The 25712-nt window shown below is 36.1% G+C and overlaps 1 long non-coding RNA gene across 1 annotated transcript in view; it reads right to left on the bottom strand.

Moving 5' to 3' along the window:
• Positions 1 to 23399: 23399 nt before the first annotated feature.
• LOC138162194 (uncharacterized) overlaps positions 23400 to 25712 on the bottom strand; it is a 33707-nt gene continuing 31394 nt past the window's right edge. The window contains exon 3 of the long non-coding RNA XR_011168573.1: positions 23400 to 23474. This is a non-coding gene — a long non-coding RNA (uncharacterized lncRNA). The remainder of the gene's footprint in view (positions 23475 to 25712) is intronic.

Genomic DNA, 25712 nt, shown 5'->3' with positions numbered 1-25712 from the left:
GTTGTGATGTTCTCTGACCATGGAGAAGGCTGTATACACTCTCTGAGGTGAGACTTTGCTTTGGGGCTCACTTATGGGAAGAGTTGTATGATTTGTCCAGATGAGACTCTGGGCACCTGTTGAGTCCCCCCAGCTTTGAAAACCCAGATGTTGGTACTTTTCTCTCTGGTAACTAACATTGTATGTATGCAATGGTCAGACAACTTTAAGCCCTGTCTTTTGGTCTGTTTAATTGTTCAATTTTTCTCTGTATATATTTGTCTGCTAGTATTTCTGTTTGTATTTTCTCAAGTTCAGGGTGCTGACTTTCCTCCCTGAACCAAGTGAACGATGTCTATGTTTTATTTAAGAAAAATTGTTAAACACTTTTGAGTTGCTTTCCCTTAAAGAGAATATTAAAGAACCTTTGCTAGCAGCCATCCTGGGTATGCTAGGGTGTTTGCTGATACACTTTGGGAGACAATGATTTCTGTATTGGTCGTGTGGAGTTTGAGATGTCTTCATTACATTAAGGTAGAGATGTCCAGTAGACGATCAGTGCTTTCTGAGGGAGAAAACAAAAGATTTCCATGAATTATTTTCAAGTCTTTAATTATTAATAATTATATAATTGTAATGATAATTCTTTTCAAGTATTTAATAGACTGATTCCTAGAAGAAAAACATGGACATTCTTCTGATCTGCAGAGCACAGAGCCAAAAATAAAGGTGAATGTTTCAATGAAGCAAATTTTGAATTGATTTAATGTGAAACAAAAACCCCACACTTTTAAAGAAAAACAATTAAAACTGCCTTTGGATGTTCTACTTCATGAGAGGGCTTCAAACAAAGATTGGACAATCACTTGTTTGCAGTATTATAGAAGACATTTTTCTTCAGGTACTGGTCAGGAGAAATGATCTTTTATGTCCTTTTCAAAATTGAAATCTTATAAATGTGTAATTCTATGAAGTATTACCTCATTTCATTGTTTAGTAATAACATTTCCGTGGATGTGGTTTTAGGTTTGAAACGTCACTAAGTCAGCTAGCAGTCAAGGGCTGACTGAGAAGTGCCCAGTCTGTCACCCATCAGTGTCATGTTTGACAAGATTGATGTCTGGGAACCAAGGCTGTTAAGGAGTTAACCCAGAGATAGGGTCCTGAAGGATTCATTGAGGAAGCCAAAGAGTCAACCTAGAGATAGGGTTGATTCATGGGGGCAGCGGGACACTATACAAGGGGGAGATAATAGTTGCCTAAGCTGGAATGTTTATAGATACTTTTGTGAAGGATTCATAAGAATAGTTTGTTATTTTTCCAAGCTGAGATAGCTGTTGCTGGGCAGAGTTATTGTTCTGAAGCTAGGGGCAGGGGAAGAAAGGGCAGAGTTAATGCTCTGAGACTAGGGGGAGGTATGATTTTATAAACTGGTTTTACAGACAGATGTTACAAATATATATCCCAAGCACCCCATCATTACTAATGTTACAAATTGGTATTACAAATTGAGTTTACAAATTGATTTTACAAACATAGATCCCAAGCACCCCATCAGAGTGATATGGTCAGTAGTATTTTCTAGGCAACTTAAAATTTTAGCCTTAAAGTTATTTTTTTTCTTATTGCCAGAAGTCTTTCCAAATTGTCATAGTGAATTTTTGTATGACTTGGTAAATTTTATTGAATGTTTATTTGAAATTTCAGGATTTTATAGTGCTTTAGTCATAATTATGAACATTTATTATAATTTGTAGTACTATAGGAATAACATATTGTGCTGAATTTTTGTTAATTCCAGCACAGACACTATAACAAATACTTTTTTAAATAAATTATTTTTATGATGGTGCATAGAGAAATAATGTCTGTATAGTCTAGTATGACCATCTAGGATACTGTCACAAATAACTTTTACTTAACAAGAGCATACTGTCCTCACTCCTATTGATGTAATCCCAATAAAGCTGCCCCCAGCTCCAATGTACTAGCTTCCTTATAGGCTGTACTGAACAACAGGCCCACAGTCTCTAACTATCCATTCCCCATCCCCACCCCACCCCCAGACTCAATACCCTAACTTCTTCATATGTGCCTCACTGCTTACTGGAACAACAGGTGTGTCCATGAACTCATATTTCTCATAGAAACAGCAGGCATGTCCATGTGATGGCATCCCAGCCACTGCCTCTAGCTAGCCATTGCCCCCAGAACCATTCCTCATGTTTCTCAGAAAAACAACAGGTGTGTCCATGCACTCAACCACAACCACATGTATCTAATCTCAAAAAGACCACAACAGCCAACCAATCAGAAAGCAGTACCACCAGAATGCTCAAGCAGAATGTGGACCTGAAAACAATAGCAGGGACTTTCCCAAAGTAGGTACCTGCTCAGTAATAGCAAAGACTGTCCTTTAGGTGAATATATGACAAAGAGAGGCTTATTATAATATCATTATCATGTATACATACCCCCCAGTGAGTTTTCTAATATACATTGAGGGTAAATTGCATCCACAGTTCTACTGCAACTGGGACCCTTCCCCCATTACCTAATTCCTTAACAAACCCCTCCTGACTTTTTAATATGCACAATTTCTGTTATGTATTTGCATCTTTACCATATAAAAATTTGTCTTGCTTTCTCTGAAGTTGTTGGTTCCTCTTGGAACCTAGCTGGCTTCTGAGGGGCAGCAATCCTAAGTAAATACCTATGCTTGGATTAGAGGTGGTCTGACTATGAATTCTTTAAGATGGTGCCACCACAATACACCATAAAACTATAACACTGTGTCACCATTAAGTGAAAGTTTTTGCCTAAATGTGACTCATTCAGTTTTGGTTTGTGAGACTATCCACTCCCCTTTTGTTACTTTCCTGCTTACTTTTTATTAGTCAAATCTCAGTAATTGTTATTGCCTTGGTAAAGATGTTTAATTGGACTAGATAAGTGAAATAAAATTCTAGGAGCAGAACCTTCTATATGCCATGCTTTGTCCCTCTTCAACCAATGGCTTTAATTGTAAAGAAACAGAAAATTTCACTGCTTATTGCAAATCTCCAGACTCCTTGGCAAGCTCAGAAAGGAGTAATTTAATTTTTACTAATAGTCAACAAGGGTTTTTAGTGGGTTTCTTTCCCATGTTGTGACAATTAAAAAACACTTTAACCTTCAATCTACTGGATTTTTGCATTGTCTGAGCATTCAGAATGAATTATTTGCACACCAGTGACCACTGGTCCTCCCTTCAGGGTCTATCTTATCTCTACTCAACATGGAAGGTAGAGATAGACTTGTGCATACCCTCCCTTGCCCTAACCATCATGGAAAAAGATGGTGACCATTTTTCTACCTTCACAATTTTCCTTGCTTGATCTCATTTACCTTGACATTTCAAGTTTATGATGATCACCAAAATCTTCCCCCACAAATTCCCTTGGTAAGTTATTTTCAGTACTCAGGTGTTCTTTAGCCCAAAGTTTTTTTTTTTTTTTTTGCTTGATAGACTCTTTGGGTAAAGCATGTTTGTTATTTGCCTCTTCAAAAAAAATTGAGTAGATGAGAAGAAAACAATTATTTATAAGTTTTTATCAACAAGGTTCTGGTTAATTTGTGTTTAACTGTATATATCTCTATGAATGCAAGCTCTTAGAGGGAGGTCACTAATTTATTTATTTTGTTTAACTACTTTGTATTGTGCCTGGAAGCTATTGCACACATAAGGAATCATAAGATATATAGATGAATATTAATAATTGGAATGGGGGTAGAATATACATTTATTAAATGCTTACAATTTTCCTTAGACTGTGTGAATCACTGAATTGATATTATCTTCGTTGATCGTCACAACAATCTGGGAAGGGAGGTAATACTATAAGCTACATTTTATAGCTGAAGAAACTGAGGCAGAGAAAGGTTAAATGACCTGCCAAGAGTCATAGAGCTACTTAGTGTCTGAGACTCTATTTGAACTTGGGTCTTCCTGACACTAGAGTCCAGTGCTCTATCATGAGCAATACATCGAGCTAAGTCATCTGTCCCAGGGGTGGCCAGGTAGCACAGCAAGTAAGAGTACCGGCCCCAGAGTCGGGACGACCTGGGATCGAATCCGGGCTCAGATACTTAGCACCACACCCAGAAATAACTGGCCATGTAACCTTAAGCAAGTTATTTAACCCCGATTGCTTTAAATAATAATAATAATAATAATAATTCATCTATCCCATTTGTAAGAAATCTAGCAAGGCAATCATGGTAGAAGCAAAACCTCCTTGCCTTTCTGATCCATAAAGAAAACCAAGACTCATTTTCACAACTAGAGAAAAATGATAAGTCTAAGAATCAGAGATAATGATTTTGATTTCAAAACTGGAGAGTCTCTTTTTGATTCCAGCTAGCCTCATGCTTCCCCACTTAATTGTATTTTTTTCAATTACATGTAAAGGACAGTTTTCAGCATTCAATTTTAAAAGACACTGTTTCAATTTTTTTCCTCCCTCCCTTTCCCATTCCACCAAAAAACAAGCAATCTGATACAGGCACGTGTACATGTACAATCATATTAAAACATAATTTCCACATAATTCATGTTGTGAAAGAAGACTGAAAACAAAAGGGAAAAAACAAGAGAAAGGGGGAAAAAAGTAAAATAGTATGCTTCAATATATATTCAAACTCTATAGCTCTTTCTCTGGATATGGATAGCAATTTCTATCACATGTTTTGGAATTGTCTTAGATTATTGTGATGCTGAGAAATGCTAAGTCCATAAAGGTCAGTCATCACATAATGTGGCTGTTACTGTGTACAATGTTCTCCTGGTTCTGCTCAATTCATTCAGCATCAGTTCGTGTACGTTTTTTCTAGATTTTTCTCCAATCTGCCTGCTCAGCATTTCTTATGGCACAATAGTATTCCATAACATTTATATACCACAACTTGTTCAGCCATTCCCCAATTGATGGGGATCCCCGCAATTTCCAGTTCTTGGCCACCACAAAAAGAACTGTTATAAATGTCTTTGCACATGTGGGTCTTTCCCTCTTTTTTCTGATCTCTTTGGGATACAAATGTAGTAATGGTATTACTGGATCAAAGGGCATGCACAATTTTACAGCTCTTTGGGAATGGTTACAAATTGCTCACCAGTATGGTTGGATCTGTTCACAACTCCACCAACAATGTATTAGTGTTCCAAGATTTTCCCATATCTTGTGCAACACATCATTTTCCCTTTCTGTCATATTAGTCAATAAGAGAGGTATGAGGTAGTACCTCAGAGTTGTTTTAATTTTCATTTCTCTAATCAGTAGATATTTAGAGAACTTTTTCATATAACTATAGATTGGTTTAATTTCTTCATCTGATAACTGCCTTTTCATACCCTTTCACCGTTTATAAATTGAAGGATTACTTGTGTTCTTTTAAATTTGACTCACTTCTCTCTAAATTTGAGAATTTAAGCCTTTATCAGAAACATTAGCTCTAAATTTTTTCCTCCCATCTTTGTCCTTTCCTTCTAATCTTGCTTGCATTGGCTTTGTCTGCAGAAAATCTTTTTAATTTAATTTAATCAAAATTATCTATTTTGCATTTCATAATGTTCTATATCTCTTGTTTCATCAAAAATTCTTCCCTTCTGCATAGATCCAACAGGTAAACTATTCCTTGTTCTCCTAATTTGCTTCTAGTATCACCTTTTATGTATAAATCATATACTGATTTTGACCTTATCTTGGTATACGTGTCTTGAAATTATAGTACACTCTGAAAATTCTGATAACTAAGACTGACTTGGAATTCTGAGTGAATGGCTTATTCCTAGAGTATTAAAGACATTATATAGCTCAGTTCATAGAGAAGGAAGAATCTTTGACCTGTACTTGTGACATATGATATAAAAACCTTTAAAATAAAGTTAAGAGAAAAGTGCATATTGCTTTCTTCAGTAGGGTTCCAGATTGGAGAATATGGAGATTGCCACCTAGAACAGTTCCTGTGTATATTGTCTCTTTTCCTACCCTCCTCATTTAGATAGTAAGAAGCTACAGAGAGTGCACTTTCACAGTCTTTAGGTAAATTTATATTCACTCTTTTTTTCCTCCCAGAAAGAATTGTAGAGTAGACAATAGAAGACAGCAAAATGTGTATGTCAGCTGGGGAGTGATATAGGCTTCTTCAATGTCATGAATTGGCAATTAAAGTCTCAAGGGTCTAGCCTCTGATCTTGAAGATTAAAGCCTCATTATTTTCACAAAAAAATGTTCTCCCAGAAGACAGGGACTATTTCATGTTTTGTATCCCCAGAGTAAATGGTGATACAAAATCACCATGAGTAGTTGTTATTTTAAGAGATTGCTTGTTTGTCTCACCAAAGTAGTCTGGTTTAAGTTTGTGAAGAGACAGATCTCACTGATATCTATGAAACATTCTATGTCTACCATGTAGGTCATGAGGAGAATTGAGGGAGCATTAGGGTTTGCCTGATAGGACCGAGACATTTTGGAAAAAGAAATTGGAAAAATGAGTATTAGAAAGAGATAGCCATGGTAGTAGTGATCTGAGTAAAGTTAATCTCCCTCTCTTGTTCTCTTTTCCCGCTTTTCTCTTACAGCGATATAATAGAAAAAACATCAGACTTCAACTGAGAAGACCTAAATACATGTCCTAGCTCTTTCATTTACTATGTAATTTGAGGCAATCACTTTACCTTTCTTAATCTCCACTTCTTTACCTGTAAAATAATCCTAACTATGCCTGCATCCCCTATCTCACAAATTTATTTTGAGAAAAGTCTTTGGAAATTTAAAAGTGCTATATAATGTGTTATTACTGTTATTATGACATCATTTATTCAGATAGACTGAAAAGCCAATTGAATCTTATTTTTTGTAAGAGGAGAGATTTTTTAAAAAGATGTCTCAATAATTTATTACAATATAAAATAAACTGTTCTAGTAAAAACAGTGATGATTAATCTGAACATCATATGATTCTACTTTAAAATTTTCTATACCTGGATTGGAAACAATACTTTTATCTTACATCCCTGGTGTAGACCTCACCCTTAATGTTCTAGACTTGGAGTCACCCTGGAGGACATTGGGTTCCAACCCTATTTTTTTCCACTTACTAGCTAAGTCATTAGATAATTCACTTCATCCTTTATTTTATATTCCTCATATGCAAAATAGTAATAAATATAACTGTAGTGCCTCTCTCACATAGTTTTGTGGCATCCAGAAGAGATAATGTAAAATGCGTTACAGATTTTGAAGCGCTGCCTAAATGTCCATGATTATTGTTTTTCCATATATATCATTTCATTAATGTATGGAAATCCAAGTAAGGAAAATCCTTCAAGCAATGTCTGGTAGTATCGGTGTTTTTTTTGATTGGACCTGTGATTTCATAGGTTTAGGGAAATAACAATGAGGAACATCTGTAACTTATAATTATAGGAAGTTTCTTGGGACACTGGGAGGTTAGATGAATTGTCCAATTCATATGTCCAGCATGTGTTAATGTCAGGATTTGAATTTGGGTCTTCCTGACTTGAAGGTCAATTCTACATCCATGCTGCCTTTCAGTGTTACTATCATAATTGTCATTATTATCTTTATCATCACAGCTACAAAAACGATCTCACCATCCTCGCAGTGTAATGAATAAAAGACAAACCCTATGCTTTACAATACAGCAGAACTATACAAACAAAATCATCCTGAAATTGAAGATTGCAGCCCAAGCTAAGACAGTATCATGTGGTAAGTTTTAATCTTTCACAGCAAAGGGTTAGTGTCCTTAGACAATTTATCTTAAAATGTTGCAGTGAAACACAAATAAAACCAAATCATATTTCCTTTAAAATGAATGAACTCATTGTTACCATCAGCAAAACAATTATTAATCAATCCCTATCCCCTGTTCTGTTTCATTATTTAGGATATAAAACTGTTTTCATTTTAGCTCATGATTTTATATTCTAACAAATGTTATCTGGGAAATAAGATTGCAAGATGAAGCATGGAAGAAAATGACATTTTATGTACCATCTAATTACCAATTATCTGCCAGTGGAACTAATCAAATTGTATAAATTCAGAGTGTAGATTCATCAGCCAATTACCTGAGAACATGCATGCCCTTCTTCAGTGATTCAGCATATAGTCCGAGAGCAAAGTGACATACGGTGTACTGCACAATCATTTAGACAATTCAGTCTCACATTTCCCTAAGCAGCACCATGTATTCTCATAAAAGAGAAAATCTTTTCTTAAGGAAATCACTACCATTAATGAAAGCAATATATATTGTTTAAACACGCCCTGATATTCCATTACTTGGATGGATCTATGTACTCAGCCTTACAATGATGCAGATCACAGCCTCTCTATGGTTCCTGTCCTTGCTTCCCCTCTTCCCCACCCCTATCACTTCATCATCGGAAGTGTACCAACATGCTGGGAGACATAAAGGATATCATCTGACTTTCTTGACATTAAGCAGACACCAATACAGCACTACGTCCATCCATCTGATATTCTTCATTCTCACTATGTAACATGTCTATCTTATTCAGTAGGATTTTTTTTACTTCCTTTGACTCTCCTATGAATATTTTTAATAATGTGTTGCTGCCTACTAACACCCATAATATCTATTTTTTTCCTTTCGTAAAGAAATGCACTTGATCTTGTTCTAAGATCATTCTCAAGAAAATATAAAATATAATCTTCTAAATTCACTCCAAACAGATACCTCAAAGGACAATATTAGGAGGTAGGAGATTTTATTTTTTCTCTATACCTAATACAGAACCTAAGAAGTATTTTCCTGCTGTAAGGTTCAATGTCAGCTGTCCAAAAAATACTTACTTTCTCTTTCTGCCTTAGTTTGCCATATAAGAATTATTCTTTATGTTTATTTTTTTCTTACTATGATAATTGATAAAAGAAGTGATTTAGACTGAATGATGAATTTTTCTCAAGATTTCATGTCAGGCAGGATAGTGGTGATCATCCACTATGAGCTTTTTGTCCTTCCCCCAAACACACTTAAAAATACTACATACTATCTTCTATATCATTTCTTTTTACTCCAAATTGTGATAAAGAGGTGTCTCCTCTCCTTGACGAGACCAATGCTTCTATTTGCTTGCTTAATCCTCTTTTCCCTAATTTTTGAAAGAATGTCTCTTCAAATAACAACTTCCCATCAAATCTTCAATCTGCCTTTGTCTGTTTATTCTTTCTAGTATGTGTAAAAATATGTTAAGGTATCCCTCATCCTTAAGGGTTGTGTGTGTGAGTGTGTGTGTGTGTGTCTGTGTGTGTGTGTGTATTTCAAAGGATCTGATCATTACTACTTACCTGCTTTACATACCTCTTCCTTTCCCTAGGTAAACTTTGAGGAGGAAGACAAAATCTTCATTCTGCCTCAAGTTCCTCAGTCCCTTTTACTTTCAGTCCCTTACAATATGACTTCTAACTCCCCCAATTGAGTGAAGCTGCTCATTCAAAGGTTACCAGTGATCTTCATGCAGACAAATCTAATAACCTTTTTTCACTTTCCATCTTTCTTGACCCCTTTACTTAATTTTGATAGTTGACAATCTCAGGTATACTCCTAAATACTGTCTCCTCTGTGTTCATGTAACACTACTATTATAGTACAACTAGTGTTCATATGACTATTTCTAGCTCTCCTACCTGTCTGACTGCTCCTCATCCTTCTTTGTTGTTGAATTGTTTTTGATCATGACTGATTCTCCATCACCTCATTTGGGGTTTTCTTGGGAAGAGATACTAGAGTGGTTTGCCACTTCCTTTTCCAGCTCTTTTTACATATGAGCAACTGAAGTAAACTCCATTAAGTGACTTGCCCAGGCGCATACAGCTACTAAGTGTCTGAGGCCATATTTGAACTCAGATCATCCTGATTCCAGGTCTCAGTCCTTCTTTGTTGAATCATATTAATTTTCCCATCCTTTTATAGTGAGTATTCTTTAAGGCTAGATCCTGAACTGATACATTTTCTACTTTCATTATTATTTTAGGTTTACAAATCAATTTATTTTATAGATATGTTACAAATACAAATTTGCAAATATTATATCCTTTTGTCCTCTCAACAATCCTAGAAAACAGGTGTTATTGCTGCCCCCATTTTACAGATGACGAAATTGATTCATACTGAGCTTCAGTGAGTTAGCCAAGATAATTTAGCTAGCAACTGTCTAAGGACTTAAATTCAAGTCTTCCTATCTCTTTTGCTCTATACAAAGGCCACCTAGATTCCTCTGCCAGCTGATAGTCTTCTGGCTTCATCAAGTCAAGGCAAATTAACAACTATTTATTAAGTGCTTACTATATGCCAAACACTGTGCTTAGCATCTAGGACATCAAGTTTTGGAACATTTCAGATATTCCTGTAAGAAATTCAGATACATGAATAAAACATTTAACCTGACTATTGATAAAATGACAGACTAAATGAATAAAGAATGTTTATAGCTCAGATTATTACATGCCCTTGGATTCACAAGGAATAGAGCTTGTCCATCAATATGTATATCTGGGCCAGATAGTGCAAGTATATAATCAGTTAGGACCATAGTTGAACAGGAGGTGAAGAGAGACATCTATTGCCTGTAAGATATTACAAAAATAATTTAGCAACCCCATATTTCTTCAAGAAACAAAGGACAATATTTTTGATACCAATAATTTACTGGTGGTGTAGTATGACAATTAAATATTTCAATTAAAACAGACTCCATTATTTGAAATAAATGTCATACAAAGTACAATGAAGATGCGTGTTTTGTTATAATTTCAAGTTGAAATATATAACCAAGGAAGAACTTTGAAGAAAAAAAAGAATATATTATTGAGGAAATAGATGATAGGAAGAAAAGATTGGTTGATTATGTGGCAAAGGTAAGAGATTAAAGGTAGACAGCCATAATACTCCACTGGTATCTTCACAATTCTTGAAGGATGAAATGAGAACTTCCATCATGTTGAGTGGACTCCCTGTAAAACTTAAGTGAGGAATCCTGGGCATGGTGATGAATGCCTATAATCACAGCTTGTGGGAGGCTGAGGCCGAAACATCTCTTGAGCCTGGGAATTTTTAACTGGAGTAGAATAAACGAATCAGACATCTACATTTCGTCCAGCATAAATATCCTGAGCCCCTGCAAATGAGGAGGCCACCAGGAGGCTTTTCATACTTCTCATGCTTCTTGTATTGGAAAGTCAAATTTTCTGTTCAGCCCTTGTCTTTTCATCAAGAATGCTTGAAAGTCCTCTATTTCATTGACAATGTATATTTTCCCCTGGTGCATTATACTCAGTTTTGTTGGGTAGATGATTCTTGGTTTTAATCCTAGATCCTTTGACTTCCAGAATATCATATTTCAATTCCTTTGATCCCTTAATGTAGAAGCTGCTAGATCTTGTGTTGTCCTGATTGTGTTTCCATGATACTCACATTGATTCTTCCTGATTGTTTGTAATATTTTCTCCTTGACCTGGGAACTCTGGAATTTCACTATAATGTTCCTAGGAGGTTTTTTTTTTTGGGGGGGGGTATTTTTTTCAAGAAGCCATCAGTGAATTCTTTCCATTTCTATTTTGTCCTCTGGTTCTAGAACATCAGGGCAGTTTTCCTTGATAATTTCTTGAAAGATGATGTCTAGGCTCTTTTTTTTTTTAAATTAAGCAATCAGGGTTAAGTAACTTGCTCAAGGTTACACCGCCAGTTATTTCTGGGTGTGGTGCTAAGTATCTGAGCTCGGATTTGATCCCCAGGTCATCCCGACACTGGAGCCAGTGCTCTTACTTGCTGTGCTATCTGGCCACCCCTAGGCTCTTTTTTTGATCATGGCTTTCAGGTAGTCCAATAATTTTTAAATTATCTCTCCTGGATCTGTTTTCCAGATTGGTTTTTATTCCAATGAGATATTTCACATTGTCTTCAATATTTTTTTTTCATTCTTTTGGGTCTGTTTTATGATATCTTGGTTTCTCACAAAGTCATTAGCTTCCATTTGCTCCAGGATAATTTTGAAGGAATTATTTTCCTCAGTGAGCTTTTCTATCTGGCCAATTTGGCTTTTTAAGGCAGTCTTCTCCTCATTAGCCTTTTGGACCTCTTTTGTCAAAAAAGAGTTAGTTTATTTTTTAAGGTGTTATTTTCTTCAGTATTTTTTTTGAGTCTCCTTTAACAAGCTGTTGACTTGTTTTTGTGATTTTCTTGCCTCACTCTCATTTCTCTTCCCAATTTTTCCTCTACTTCTCTTACTTGATCTTCTAAATCCTTTTGAGTTTCTCTATGGCTTGTGACTAATTCATATTTTTCTTGGAGTTTTGATTTTATTGGCTTTTTCTGGTTCTATGTTTCGATATTCTTTGTTGCCAAAGAATGATTCTATAGTCTGATATCTTTTAGTCTGTTTGCTCATTTTCCCAGCCAATTACTCGACTTTTGAGTTCTTTGCCATGATAGAACTCTGCTCCTAGAGGGGAGAGTGCTGTGTCCCAAATTTATGGGTTTTGTGCAGCTGTTGTCAAAGCTCCTTCTAGACACCTGTCTCAGAACTGTGAGGAGGATGCCCTCTCCACAACCACCACAAGCTCTGTCACTCCAGCACTTCTCCTCACCCCAGGACTGCCACCCAAGACTGCGACCCAGATCCAAGCAGGGCAAAGCAAGAGAATTCTGCCTCAGCATCAGCAAAGAGATTCCTGCAATTGCTCTCTGATCAGCATGGTCCCCCCATCATCTGTGGGCCTGGAGCTCTGGAAGCAGCAGCTGCTGCTGCTTCTGCCACTGCTGCAGCCACAGCTGCCACCTCCACTGCCCCTGGGGAAGGGGCTGGACAGTGCTCATCTCTCACCAAGTTCAACAATTTTCCCACTGACCTTTTACTTGATCTTTTGTCCTTTTTGGGTTGAGAAGTCTGGAAACTACCACAGCTGCTAGTGCTTCATTCCCATGAGTTCCACTATGGCCTGGTCTATCTCTACAGGTTCATGTGCTCAGAGTCATCTTTGACTTTTCATTCTTCCTTATATCCACACCTAATTAGTTCCTGACTTGTAAATACTTCCTGCATAATGTTCTTTATATCCTTTCCTCTCCTCTTCACAAAGTCATCACCTTAGTTCAACTTAGTATAACTTTTCACTGGACAATTATAATAACCTCCTAATTGTTCTCCCTGCTTCTTCCTTTACTATCAGTCTACCATGAAGCTTCCAAAATTCTCTTCCTGAAGCATTGCTCATCCCCAACCCTTCCATATTTATTTCACATACTCCATGTTCTAACCAATCAAGAGACAATCAAAACACACACACACACACACATACACCCGCACACTCACACACACCACAAGAGAGAATATTAAGCCAAATCCAATAAGATAAAATGTAATAGAGATAAATGTTAAACCTGTTACTTGAGTTTAAAAAAAAAACTTTCACACATTTAGGAGACTTAGGCAGTAGTACATATGGGAACAGTTTGCCCTATTAGATGATCTCTACTAATAGTTCATTGTTGATTTCTTTGCTGCAAATTATAATTGACAACAAATGCTAATATCGTGCCCTGTAATAGGCAGTATTTCCAACCAAAGTGCCTAATTTACACAGAGACAAAAGCTATTGTGCACTTTATAGCTCATTTATTCTGTCATCATGCAATAATTGCCCTTCAACTCCCTTCATCCTACCCAAACTTAAACATTCCAAAAAAGAAAAATAAAATCTCAAGGATAAAATAACATTATTGATCTTTTAAAATTGCATTTTAGTTGTTAAAGAAGATTTGTTAGATTTAAGAACCATGTTAGTATCAGAAAGAGGTATTTTGAGTGCTTATTAAAATGCTCCTCTGTAGGGTCTGAAGAAATCAGAAAACATCTTCCCCATCGTATCTGAAAGGAATTTTTATGGGTTCTTTGGCCACAAAAATGAGAGCATACATGGGAAACAAAAGAAGCAGAAAAAAGCTAATGGAAACCAATATACCCTAAACATCTGTTTCATTCTCATCACTGTCTGTGAGAGGAATTAATAAAAATCGTAGAAAAGAAAGTCTTAGCTTTTGAGGCCAAGGTACTGTCAAATTGCTTAACATTAGAAATGTATATAATTTTATCAATGGATATGATATTAGAGAATATTTATTACCATTTGATTGTTTGCTTTCCCCAAAGGACCATTGGACCTTTCCATTTGACTTGAAATTTAAACTTTCTGTAATTTTCTCCTTCATAAGAGTGTGACATTCTTTTTTTTTTTAAACAATCGGGGTTAAGTAACTTGCTCAAGGTTACATGGCCAGGTGTTTCTGGGTGGGTGCTAAGTGTCTGAGCTCTGATTCTATCCCCCAGGTCATCCTGACACTGGGGCCAGTGCTCTTACTCGCTGTGCTACCTGGCCACCCCAAGAGTGTGACATTCTTGAGAACAGGGACTGTTCTTGCTTTTCTATTTGAATTCCCAGAATTTAGTATGGTGCTTTGAACATAGTGGGTCATTAATAATTTTTAGAATAAGTTATTCATTTGTTCTTTCATTTATTTCTTCATTTATGTATACATGTATACTTATAATACATAACTAAATTGAGGAGACCTTCTTTTAATATTTTATTGATCTAATAATTAGGCTTTCAAACTTTTAAACCCAAGCTCAATACATGCCCATACATTTTTTTCATTATAAGCCCTTAATAAATGATTTCCTTCATTCATCTATGTAACAGTTTGAATATCATCATATAGCTTTCCTTCCAAGGAGCAAGTATCTCTTCATTTCATGGCTACAGTTGCCATCTGCAGTGATCTTTGAGTTCAAGAATAGGAAATCTGCCACCGTCTTCATTTCTTCTTTCTCTATTTGCAGGCAAGCATGGTACCAGTTGCCAAATCTTAGAGGGTTTTTGTTCTTTTTAAGTTAAGCTTCATACCTGCTTTGATACTTTTTTTTTCACCCTCATCAAGACGCTTCTAATTCTTCTTCACTTTCTGCCATCAGAGTTGTATCATCTGCATATTTGAGATTATTGATATTTTCCCAGCAACCTTAATTCTAGATTTTGATTCACCCAACCTGGCATGTCACATGATGTACTCTGCATATAAATGAGGTGACAACACACAGCCTTTTCATACTCCTCACTTCTAACTTACTCCTTGGCCTACATACAGATTCCTTAGGAGACAAGATGAGCTGGTATTCCCCTCTCTTTCAGAACTTGCCACATTTTGTGTTGATCCACACAGTCAAAGGTTTATTGTAGGCAGTGAAGCAGAAGTAGTTTGTTGGTTTTCAGTAATTCCCTTTCCTCCATAATCTAGCAAATATTAATGTTGTGAAGAGAATAAAAGCAAGATGAGATTTGGGTTTTAGATAAATTTAGATGTGGATTTAAAGATCAAGCACATGACTGCCTGGAGTATACACTCAAATCAGGCAGCCCCGAATAGGGGTGCATACAATGCCTATAAAAGCAAAAACCACATTTAGGGAGGGGAGCTAACATAAGCAATAACATACAGAATCCAAGAACAGCCATTGGTTGCATCTATAGCTCAGGGCTAATTTGGGAATCACGTGACAGGGGTCCCTCCTAGAACAGGGTGGAGGGTACAGGGTACAGCGCACAGGGGGAGTGGAATTCCCAGAACAGGCTGGGGTCATAGAACAGGTCAAGGTCATGTTCTGAGTGAAGGGTGTGGGGGACCCTGCTTGGTCAGTGTTCTGGATGGAGGAACTTGCTGGGTCAGCATCCCAGAATAGGGTCTCTTGCATAGGATATACTTGCCCCATGATCTCTACACAGACTTGCAGCTTAAACTTTATATAAAATGTTGCTTCAAGGCTTACTGATTTAGGGAAGTACTAACTCAGGGAAAGATAAGGGATCAGGGGACTATGCCTTATGTAATTCACTTTACCTAGGACTACACCTTTAAGTTGTTACAAGCAGTTACAGGATTTAGGATAGAGACAAAGACAAATATAAAAGGGCTTAATGGTGGGCTCCAAATCAGGTGGCATGTGACAATTAATTAATGACATCAACAATTTGGTGTCTAGTTCCTCTGCCTCTTCAAATACCAGGAAGATCTTCTAGTAAATTCTTGATTCACTTATTGCTGAAGACTAGCTTGTAGAGTCTTAAGGATAACCTTGCAGGCATGTGAAATGAGCACAATTGTTTGGTAATTTGGAGATTATTTGGTTTTACCCTTCTTTAGGCTTGAGATGTAAACTGACTTTTTAAATGCAGTACCTCCTGTTGAGTTTTCCAAATTTGCTGGCATATTTAGAGTAACACTTTAACAACATTATCTTTTAGGATTAAATTAAATAGCTCATCTGGAATTATGTCACCTCCACTAGCAATATTGTTAGAAATATTTCCTCTGGTCACTTGACTACATTCTTTAGAATGTATGGCTCTAGATTAGTAGCCTCACAATTATGGTTATCAGTGATGTTAACATCATTCTTCTAGAGTTCTTCTACATATCCTTGTCACTTTTCAATCTCTTCTACTTTTCTTAAGTAGATATTGATATTTCTGCCATTTTGTTTTTTTTTAATCATGGTTATTGTTTTAAGGGAACATGCCCTTGACATCTCTAATTTTCTGGAAGCAATCTCTTGGCCTCATTCTATTGTTTTCTTCTGTTTCTTTTCCTTATTTACTTAAGAAAACTTTATCTCTTCTTGCTATCCTTTGGAATTATGAATTTGGTTGAGTATACCTTTCCCTTTCTCCTTTTCCTTTTGCTTTCCTTTTTTCCTCAGCTTTTTGTAAAGTCTCACTAGATAGTCATTTTGCTTTCTTGATCTTTTGTTTTCCTTTTGGAATGTTTTTTTTTTTTAGTTGTTGTTGTTGCTTCCTGTATAATGTTGCAAACCTCTGTCCGTATTTCTTTAGGTACTCTATCTACCAGATCTAATCCCTTAAATCTATTTTTCACTTCTACTTCATATTAACATGGAATGTTATTTAGGTCATGCCTATATAGTCTAATGATTTCTCATACTTTCTTCAATTTAGGTCTTAATTTTGCAATAAGAACCTCATGGTGTGAACCACAGTTAACTCCATGTCTTGTTTTAGCTGACTCTAAAGAGTTTCTGCACCTTTGGCTGCAAACTATGTAATCAATTTGACTTTGCTATTCACCATTTGGTGATGTCTATGTGTAGAGTCACCTTTTTGGTTGTTGAAAAAGAGTGTTTGGTTTAGTCTGCAAGTAACAGTGACAAAACTCAGTCTTGGCCCTGCCTCATTTTATACTCCAAGGCCAAATTTGTTTGTTATTCTAATTATCTTTCATTTCCTACTTTAACATTCAATCCCCTATAATGAATGTGGGGTCCTTTTTGGGTGTTATTTCTAGATGTTATAGTTGTTCATAGAACTGAGCAACTTTGGCCTCTTTGGAATCAGTTGTTAAGAGTATAGATTTGTATTACCATGATGTTGAACAGCTTGTCTTAGATTTGAGCAGAATCCATATTTTTATGCACCTTCAATCTTCCCCTTTCCACTGACTCATTCCCATATGGTTACAGACAGTCTGAAATCTTTATAAGCCTAAAAATCAGAACCAAAGCAAATGAAAAACAAATCCAACATCAAAATTTTGCCTTGACCTAGCAAAATTTCTTATCTCTCCTTCTCCTCAGTAAAAATGTCATAAAATTTCTTTCACAAATGACTCTACTTCACTACCCTGTCTTTCCAACCCTTCACCATCTGTGTTCCATCACCATCTTTTGACCGAAATGAGTTTCTAAAATATCACCAAAGACTGCTCTGGTTATCAGATTTAATGGATTTTTTTAGTCTTCATCCATCTTCTGACCCTGTTAACAATTCACTCCTAAGAATAAATGACATTTAAGACTTACAAACGATGTACAAGACTTCAAGACTTACAAAACATGTAATATATGATATAATTCAGTATCACATCATCCCCACAAGGTATCTACCTTATATCTAAAAGGTATCTAAAAATCTGATCACCCCCATTTTACAAATGAGAAAATAGACTATCTGAGAAGTTAAGTGACTTGTCCTTGGACTCACTTGGACCTAACTGTTATTTAGTTATAACAACAATGAAAGACAAAGGTATTGAGTGATTAATATCATTTGTTAGAAATATTTTACAGATATAAACCAATCAACCTAAAGAGAAGGTCAAAAGAGCTCAGAAATGTCATTAGCCTATAAATAGTTGATCTTCTTCCCAAGTGAAGAGACAGCAGCTACAAGTCACCAGTTTAGAATGCAATATCATGCAAAACATGACAGAGAAAGAGATTATAAGGAACATTGTTTTCCAAATATCAGAAGAGCAGCAAATAGAGGTAGCCAGGTGGTTAAGTGAGTAAGAGCACCGGCTCCAGTGTCAGGATGACCCGGGGATCAAATCTGGGCTCAGATACTTAGCACCACACCCAGAAATAACTGGCCATGTAACCTTGAGCAAGTTACTTAACCCCAATTGCTTTAAAAAAAAAGAGCAGCAGATGAAAAAACAAATCTTCAAGAAACTTCTCACAAGAACCAACTCTGCCAGATTATCTTGAAAGCATTTATAGACTAAACAACAAAAGACAACAAGTAGCTGAGATAAGGAACAAATTTCCATAATTTCTATAGCAACCTATTCTCATCATCAGTGATGTCAAGCAGCATATTTATACTGTAACATCTTTATAATCAGTGTTTATATAAGGGAGCAGATATAGCATTTACATAAAGTTTGAGAGTATCTGAACTTTATGAAATACATAGTAAAGGAATTTATGCTAAAGACAACATAGTTTATATAGATTTATTGATTCTTAAGTCATTCCAAAGGTAGGGAACAAACTCCAAAACAACAGAAAGTGTGGGCACACACTATTATTATTGTTACTTTAAAATGAGCAAAGAAGATGTTTGATGGATAATCTTTACTATTAAATCAGAAAACTCACCATGTGGTAATCATTACCTCTAATGGTTAAAAATATGGCCTATGGAGATGAATATTTTTTTTAAGCAATTGGGGTTAAGTAACTTGCTCAAAGTTACACGGCCAGTTATTTCTGGGTGTGGTGCTGAGTATCTGAGCCCAGATTTGATCCAGGTCATCCCGACACTGGAACCGGTGCTCTTACTCTCTAAGCCACCTGGCCGCCCCAAATATTTTTTTCTTATGGATCAAATCTGATAGGTTGAATTTATATGCTATGATTAAATGTGTGATAATCTAGTATAAAAGAATGCATAGTGGCTTATATTGAATAGTATACTTGACTTAGAATGAGGAAGACCCGAGTTTGAAGATTTAGTTATTGCCTCTAAACATTTCATACTTGTGCCACAATGAGCAAATCACTTAACCTCACTGAGTTTCAAGCCACTCATCTGTCAATGAGAATATTACATATTTTTACCTGTGCAACCACATGAAATAATGGAACTCCAATTAGATGTGTGGGAAGTACTTCAGTAAGCACACAAATCTGTTTTATTTATCATCATCATCATCATCATCATCTTTATTATACATAATTCTCTTTCTATCCTTCTGCCTCTCCTTTTTCACGTGATTATAGATAATGCATGAGACATGATTTGAAAAAAATATATCATCATACAAATACTTTAAAATTTCAGATATGAAGGGTCAAACTTTTTCAAATTACTTTAATTTAATTTTATATTTCTAATATTTTCATACAATTTACAATTGATATACATTGTACATTTTCTGACTTTGATTTTTCTTTTTTTAAATTTAAAAGTATATTCTCTCTTTTTTTTTTTTGCTTTTTTTTTTGGAGGGGGGAAGGCAGGGCAATTGGGGTTAAGTGATTTTAAGGTCACATGGCTAGTAAATGTTAAGTGTCTGAGGCCTGATTTGAACTCAGGTCCTCCTGACTCCAGGACTGGTGTTCTATTCACTGTACTACCTAGCCACCCCAGGTATACATTATTCTATAAAATTTAACAAAAAGAACACTATTATGGGGTTATTATTATATATTGGTTGTGATACTGATATTACTTTGTTTTATAACTGCAGAACTGATTTTTTTCCCAATGAATATTCATGTAGCTACCAGTAATTAAATTCCTCTATTTTTTCTTAGCCTAAATGATTCTCCTCATTTATTTTTTATCTCTATAAAACTATTATACAATATCTCCCAAAATTCATTGAAGGACAGAAGGTATCATTGCTACAAATGTGTTGCTCTTCCTTTGCTTTCAATAATATATTGTGAGGCCATCCATCAGTGTTAGATATGCAATACTTGAAAAATTGTTTATGCTACTTATCTTATATAAGTTAATGATGACATGTTGCAACTTGCTTATGCTTCAAAGAATGAAAACCCTTTGAAGATGGAACCATTTCATGTTTCTCTTTGTATATGAGGAACACTGGCAAACATAAGTACTTAATAAGCATTTATTTGAATTGATTTTTCATTCTTTGGACTATTTATAATTTTAAATCTTATATATCAGGAAATAAAGAAATGGAAATGTATGAATGAGACATTTATTAAAAACTTACTACATATAAAGCACTATACTAAGCCCTCAGAATACAAATAGAAGAATGAAACAGCCCCTGTTCTTAAGGAGATCTAATGATGGAAATAGGACATATGGAAGATTTTAGCTGCAAGTCACATGGAAAGTTCCTATGGACCTTAGGGTACGATGGCAAAGCAAATTACAATGCTTCTTATTTATAATATTTTCCTTTGAGAAAAAAAGTATTTCTTTATTTTTACCTACCTTCCACTTGAGTGTAAGCATTGCTATTCCAAAGACACTTGAGATCCAAGTCCTGGATTATCATCAGGGTCTGGGGAGAGATGTTGGTCAAAGTGGTGATGGTAGTAGTTCAGTGCTTTGAGCGCATTGATTTCCTATTTCTCTCATGGTACCTTGTTAAAACATCTAGAGTAGCTTCCTTGATCTCTGGGTAGCAGAAGTTGGCTGATCGTCGGTGCAGGTGACTGAGCCCTTCTAGGAGCAGCTTCTCCAAATGATGACTATCAGGGCTGTACTAGAAACAAGATCAGCAGTCTGAGGGTGCTGCCCCCTCCAGAGCTCTTGTGCCCATGTGCATGTTCATGGCAGTTGGTTAGTGATTTTTGTTGGTCATAATGAGGCATATGGGACTCTTTTCCACACTGGTTTCTCACCTAAATGATGGCTCCAGATCCTGGGCTGGAAGCAAGTCTGGTTGTTTGGTAAATTATTCCTGAAGCTCTTTGGTTCACTATTTTGGTCTGTCTCCATCAGGGTCAGAGGGGATAGTTGGCATTGTGGTTATTATTGTAAGTCAACTTTCCTGGTCTATGTAGCCTCCTGTCTTCCTCTTAGCATGTCCTAAGCTAAACTATTTCCCCTCTCCCATGAGTGATATCTGATTGATATTTGGCAAAGATCACTCATCCCTTTTCCATAGGAATTGCCTACCTAGATGATGACTGTGTAGACTAGACCAAAACCAGGTCTAGTGGTCTACTCCCAATGGTTCTGTGTTTATTAGCATTTTGGTGGAAGTTGGTCAGAAAATGGCCTGTTGGCCATCACATATATATGTTGACATGGATTTTTGTACCAGGAAGTAGTTTGGAGTTATTGCAAGTACTATTCAAAAAGCTCAATGTCATTGAACCTGCTCCCTTCCTCCTAATTCTGGAATCAGTTAATTATCTTTCTGCAAGTGCCTGTCAAAGGAAATGTGCTAATAAACTAACTCAGTGGACTGCTCAAGTATCTGCAAATCATTTTCAGAATAATAGCCACTTTTCTTCAATTTGTTTTTTTCCTCCATGGGTCATTAGGCCAGTCTCTTTTGGTTGGATGTGGATATTATTAAAGTTGTCTTAGAGACTTTGGGGGCTTCATACGGTTAGTACGATATACAAAGAGGAACATGTGGAAGTCATTACTATCTATAGAGAATCCCTCCTCTATTTGGACTGTGTTCAAGGACATGGATCACAAGATGATTGACTGATAGAAGAACTCTTAGAAGCAATTAAATGCACTCCTCATCCCCACCTTTTGCCAATGTGGAAACAGATACAGAGTAATTAGATGATTTGCTAAAGGTCATAAAATTGCTAAATGTTTAAGTTGAATTTGAAACTATATCCTCCTAAGTCTAAGTCCAATGGCCGATCTACTATTCCATATTACCTTTCATTCTTCATTTTAAATGTGAATTAATATTGTTAAGAAAGGGATTGTTGAACAATATTATGTTATTGATCACATCTCTCAAGGAATCTTACATGATTTTGACATAGACGTGGGAGACATTAATGTCATTAATAGATTGGGGTAAGTGGGGCTTTGGCTCCCAGGTACCAACAACTGAGAGAATTGATATTTCCTCTTTGAGTCACTCCTCCTATTGGAAGAGGGAAAGGAACAAAGGTTGGTCATAAGATAAGAAGCTTGTGAGGTCAGGGTTAACTGGAGGCATGCTAGGTCTGGACATGGGCAGAAAGACAGACTTTATACCAGGCTACTCAGAGAAAAGCAGACCTCCCAATTAGGATTCAACAATAGAGAAGGAGAATTTAAAGGATCTTTTAACATATTCTACTTGAGGAAAGGAAAGATTTCCACTTTTCTAGCCTTCTAAGGACATTGATGGGAGTGTTTCAGGTTGCGTTATGTATATCTGAAGAGGAGTGTATTGAGGCATTTGCACATGCCCTGGAAAAGCAATGGGCTTTGAATTGGCCTCCAAGACCTGTTAGTCCCCCTTGCTTCCCTTTCTATCCCCAGAAGTATCACAATTCATCTTAATCAATTGTTAATTCCGCGTACCAGAATTCATAATTATAGCTTTTGGAGGAATCTTTTCAGTGAAATACTTTTAAAGCTGTCTTTAAACTTTCAATTTAAAACCAACCAGACAAATAAATAAGCCAACAATAGATATCATATTAATTATAATTTCAGTCACTTGTGTAATTGTGAGCTCTTTTGGTCATTTGTTTCTTTTCTTCATGTTTCAAGAGTCTTGTATATTTGGGATTATCTTTTTGCCCATTCTTATTCTTGCAGATTTTAACCCACAAGCCATGCTCTAATGGAATTTGACTTGAAAACAGGTGTGTGACTGTATTAAGTAAAGAGGATTAAAATATACACTCCATGCTAGTAAAATTTTGGATCACTGTTGAGCATGAACATAATTCATTTTTCATCAAAACAAGAATTAGTGCAATCAAATAATTACTATGCAATAAGAACTTGGATTTAATAACTCCTAATGTTAAATCAAACACACAAACCTTATTCAATGAGAGAAACAGACACACAGAAGGCATTTGAATAGGGCCACCATTCCTGAGAGGAAGAATATGTATATCCAAAGAGAGATATAGAATTGTTGAATACTGGGACCTGAAAAACAGAGACAGAAAGAAAGGGGTAAAGGAAGAAAGGAGAGAGGAGAAAGAGAGGGACAAAGCCAGAGAGTAAGAGAATGAGAAACAGTGACCTCTTGGAAGGCTTTGAGACTGTTGATAATATTCTTCTTCTTCAGACCTTCGTCTAAGTTTTCATGACACTAATGTCGCCTAATTTTTTTCTCCTATCTGATTCTTCTCATCTTTTTTTCTGAATCTTCATTCAGGTCATGCCTGCTAACCCATGGGTGATACACAGGTCTCTGTCCTGGATCCTCTTCTCTTCTCCCTCTATTCTATTTTACTTGGTGACCAGTTCCCCTGGAATTATTATCTCTACATTGAGGATTATCAAATCTGCTTATCCAGTCTTCCCCTCTCCTGACCTCCAGTCTTGAATTAACAATTGCCTTTTAGTCTTCTTGAACTTGATGGTTCGGTAGACATCTTAAACACAAAATGCCCAAAACTGAACTAAAAATCTTCACCCCCAACCCTTCTTGTTTTAATTTCCTATTTGTGTTAAGAGTACCACCTTCTTGGGGCAGCTAGGTGATACAGTGAGTAGAGCTCCAGCCCCCGAGTCAGGAAGACCTGAGTTCGTATCCGGCCTCAGACACTTAACACACACACACACACACACACACACACACACAACTAACCGTGTGATCTTGGACAAGTTACTTAACCCCAACTGCCCTCCAAAAAAAGCAAAAAAAGAGAGTACCACCTTCTCAATTCCCAAGTATTAAAACCTAGATATCATCTTATCTTCCATATCCAATCACTTGGCAAGGCCTGTGAATTTTACCTTTGTAAACATATCTCAAATATGGTCCCTTCTCTGATACTAGTAAAAGTCTTCATCTCCCCATTCTGGGTTAGGTGGTGTGCCTGGTGCAAGTGCATCCTCCATTCAGCTACTAAAGTAAATTTCCCTAAGTGCAGATCAGACCATATCACTCCTCTAACCAATAAACTGCAATAACTCCTTATCATTTTCAGAAAATAATATAAAATCCACTGTTGGCATTCAAAGCCATTAATAGCCATTCTCCCTTTCCCTTGCCATTGTTCTTTCACTTTCACTCTCCTCTCTTTCCCACACCCACAATGTACTCTGAGATTCAGTAACATTGTCCTTTTTGCTATTTCTTGAACAACATATTCCATCTCCTCTTGACTTTGGTCATTTTTACTGGTTGTTGCCCCTCCCTGGAGTTCGCTTTTTTCGTCTATCTCCTAGTTTCCCTGGAATCCTTCAAATCCCAACTAAAATTTCACCTACTTACAGGAACCCTTTCCTAATTCTTCTTAATTAAAGCATCTTCCCTTTGTTTATTATTTAATATTTGTCTTGTATACACATAATTTGTACATAGTTGAATGCATGTTGTCTGCCCCATTAGATTATCAATTCTTTGATGATAGGGGCTGTCTTTTGACTTTCTTTGTATTCCTAAAAATGATCAAATTGTCCTTAATAGACATTTACTGACAGGCTTACTGATATGTTTCTCATTTGTGTTCTTTTAGGGTTATGATCTCAGTATACAATGGCTTAATTATCCTTCTCAGTTTTTTTTTTTCCATTCACAAATTTATCAAACGTGAGTTCAGATTTTCTAGCCAAGCTGAATTAGACTCTAGGCTGAAGGAAATTTTGGATGTGACTACTTAACTTTTGGCAGTGATCTCTGAAGAAGAAGTGTGTTGCCAGAAAAATTAAGAAAACAAAATGCCTTAATCTCTAAAGGGGGAAAAATGGTGGCTGGTAATTCACATATTGATATCATCATGATGTCAATACTTCAATCTATAATCAATTATTAAATGGATGGTTTGTGAACACTAAGAAAATAAAATGGTGATGACTAGGAATCACCATAGCCATCCCAGAAACAAAGGGTTTCATTCAAATCTTATTTTTTTTCTTTTGATATGCCTCATATATCTGGGAATGTCAAACAAAAGAGAAGATTGGGTATTAATAAGATGCTTGGAGTGTTTCTCTTTTCTTTCTTCCTTTTATGAATTCTATATGAACAAGATAGAAAAATGTGAAATGGATTATGTTTACATCTCATGGATTAACAGTGGAACAGTTGAACAAATGTATATCCAAAATTTTGATTAATGAATCAATGCCAGCCTAGAAGAAGATGTCCAGGGGATTCCTTGAGGGCATTGTCATTGGCTTTGTGTTGCTCAACATTTTATCAGTGTCTTCGAT

This window comes from Petaurus breviceps, unplaced genomic scaffold (assembly GCF_028583685.1).
Source record: "Petaurus breviceps papuanus isolate PSGF00001 unplaced genomic scaffold, PetGlider_PUasm1.0 186, whole genome shotgun sequence".
Lineage (NCBI taxonomy): Eukaryota > Metazoa > Chordata > Mammalia > Diprotodontia > Petauridae > Petaurus > Petaurus breviceps.
This window is presented reverse-complemented; position numbering and strand designations above follow the sequence as displayed.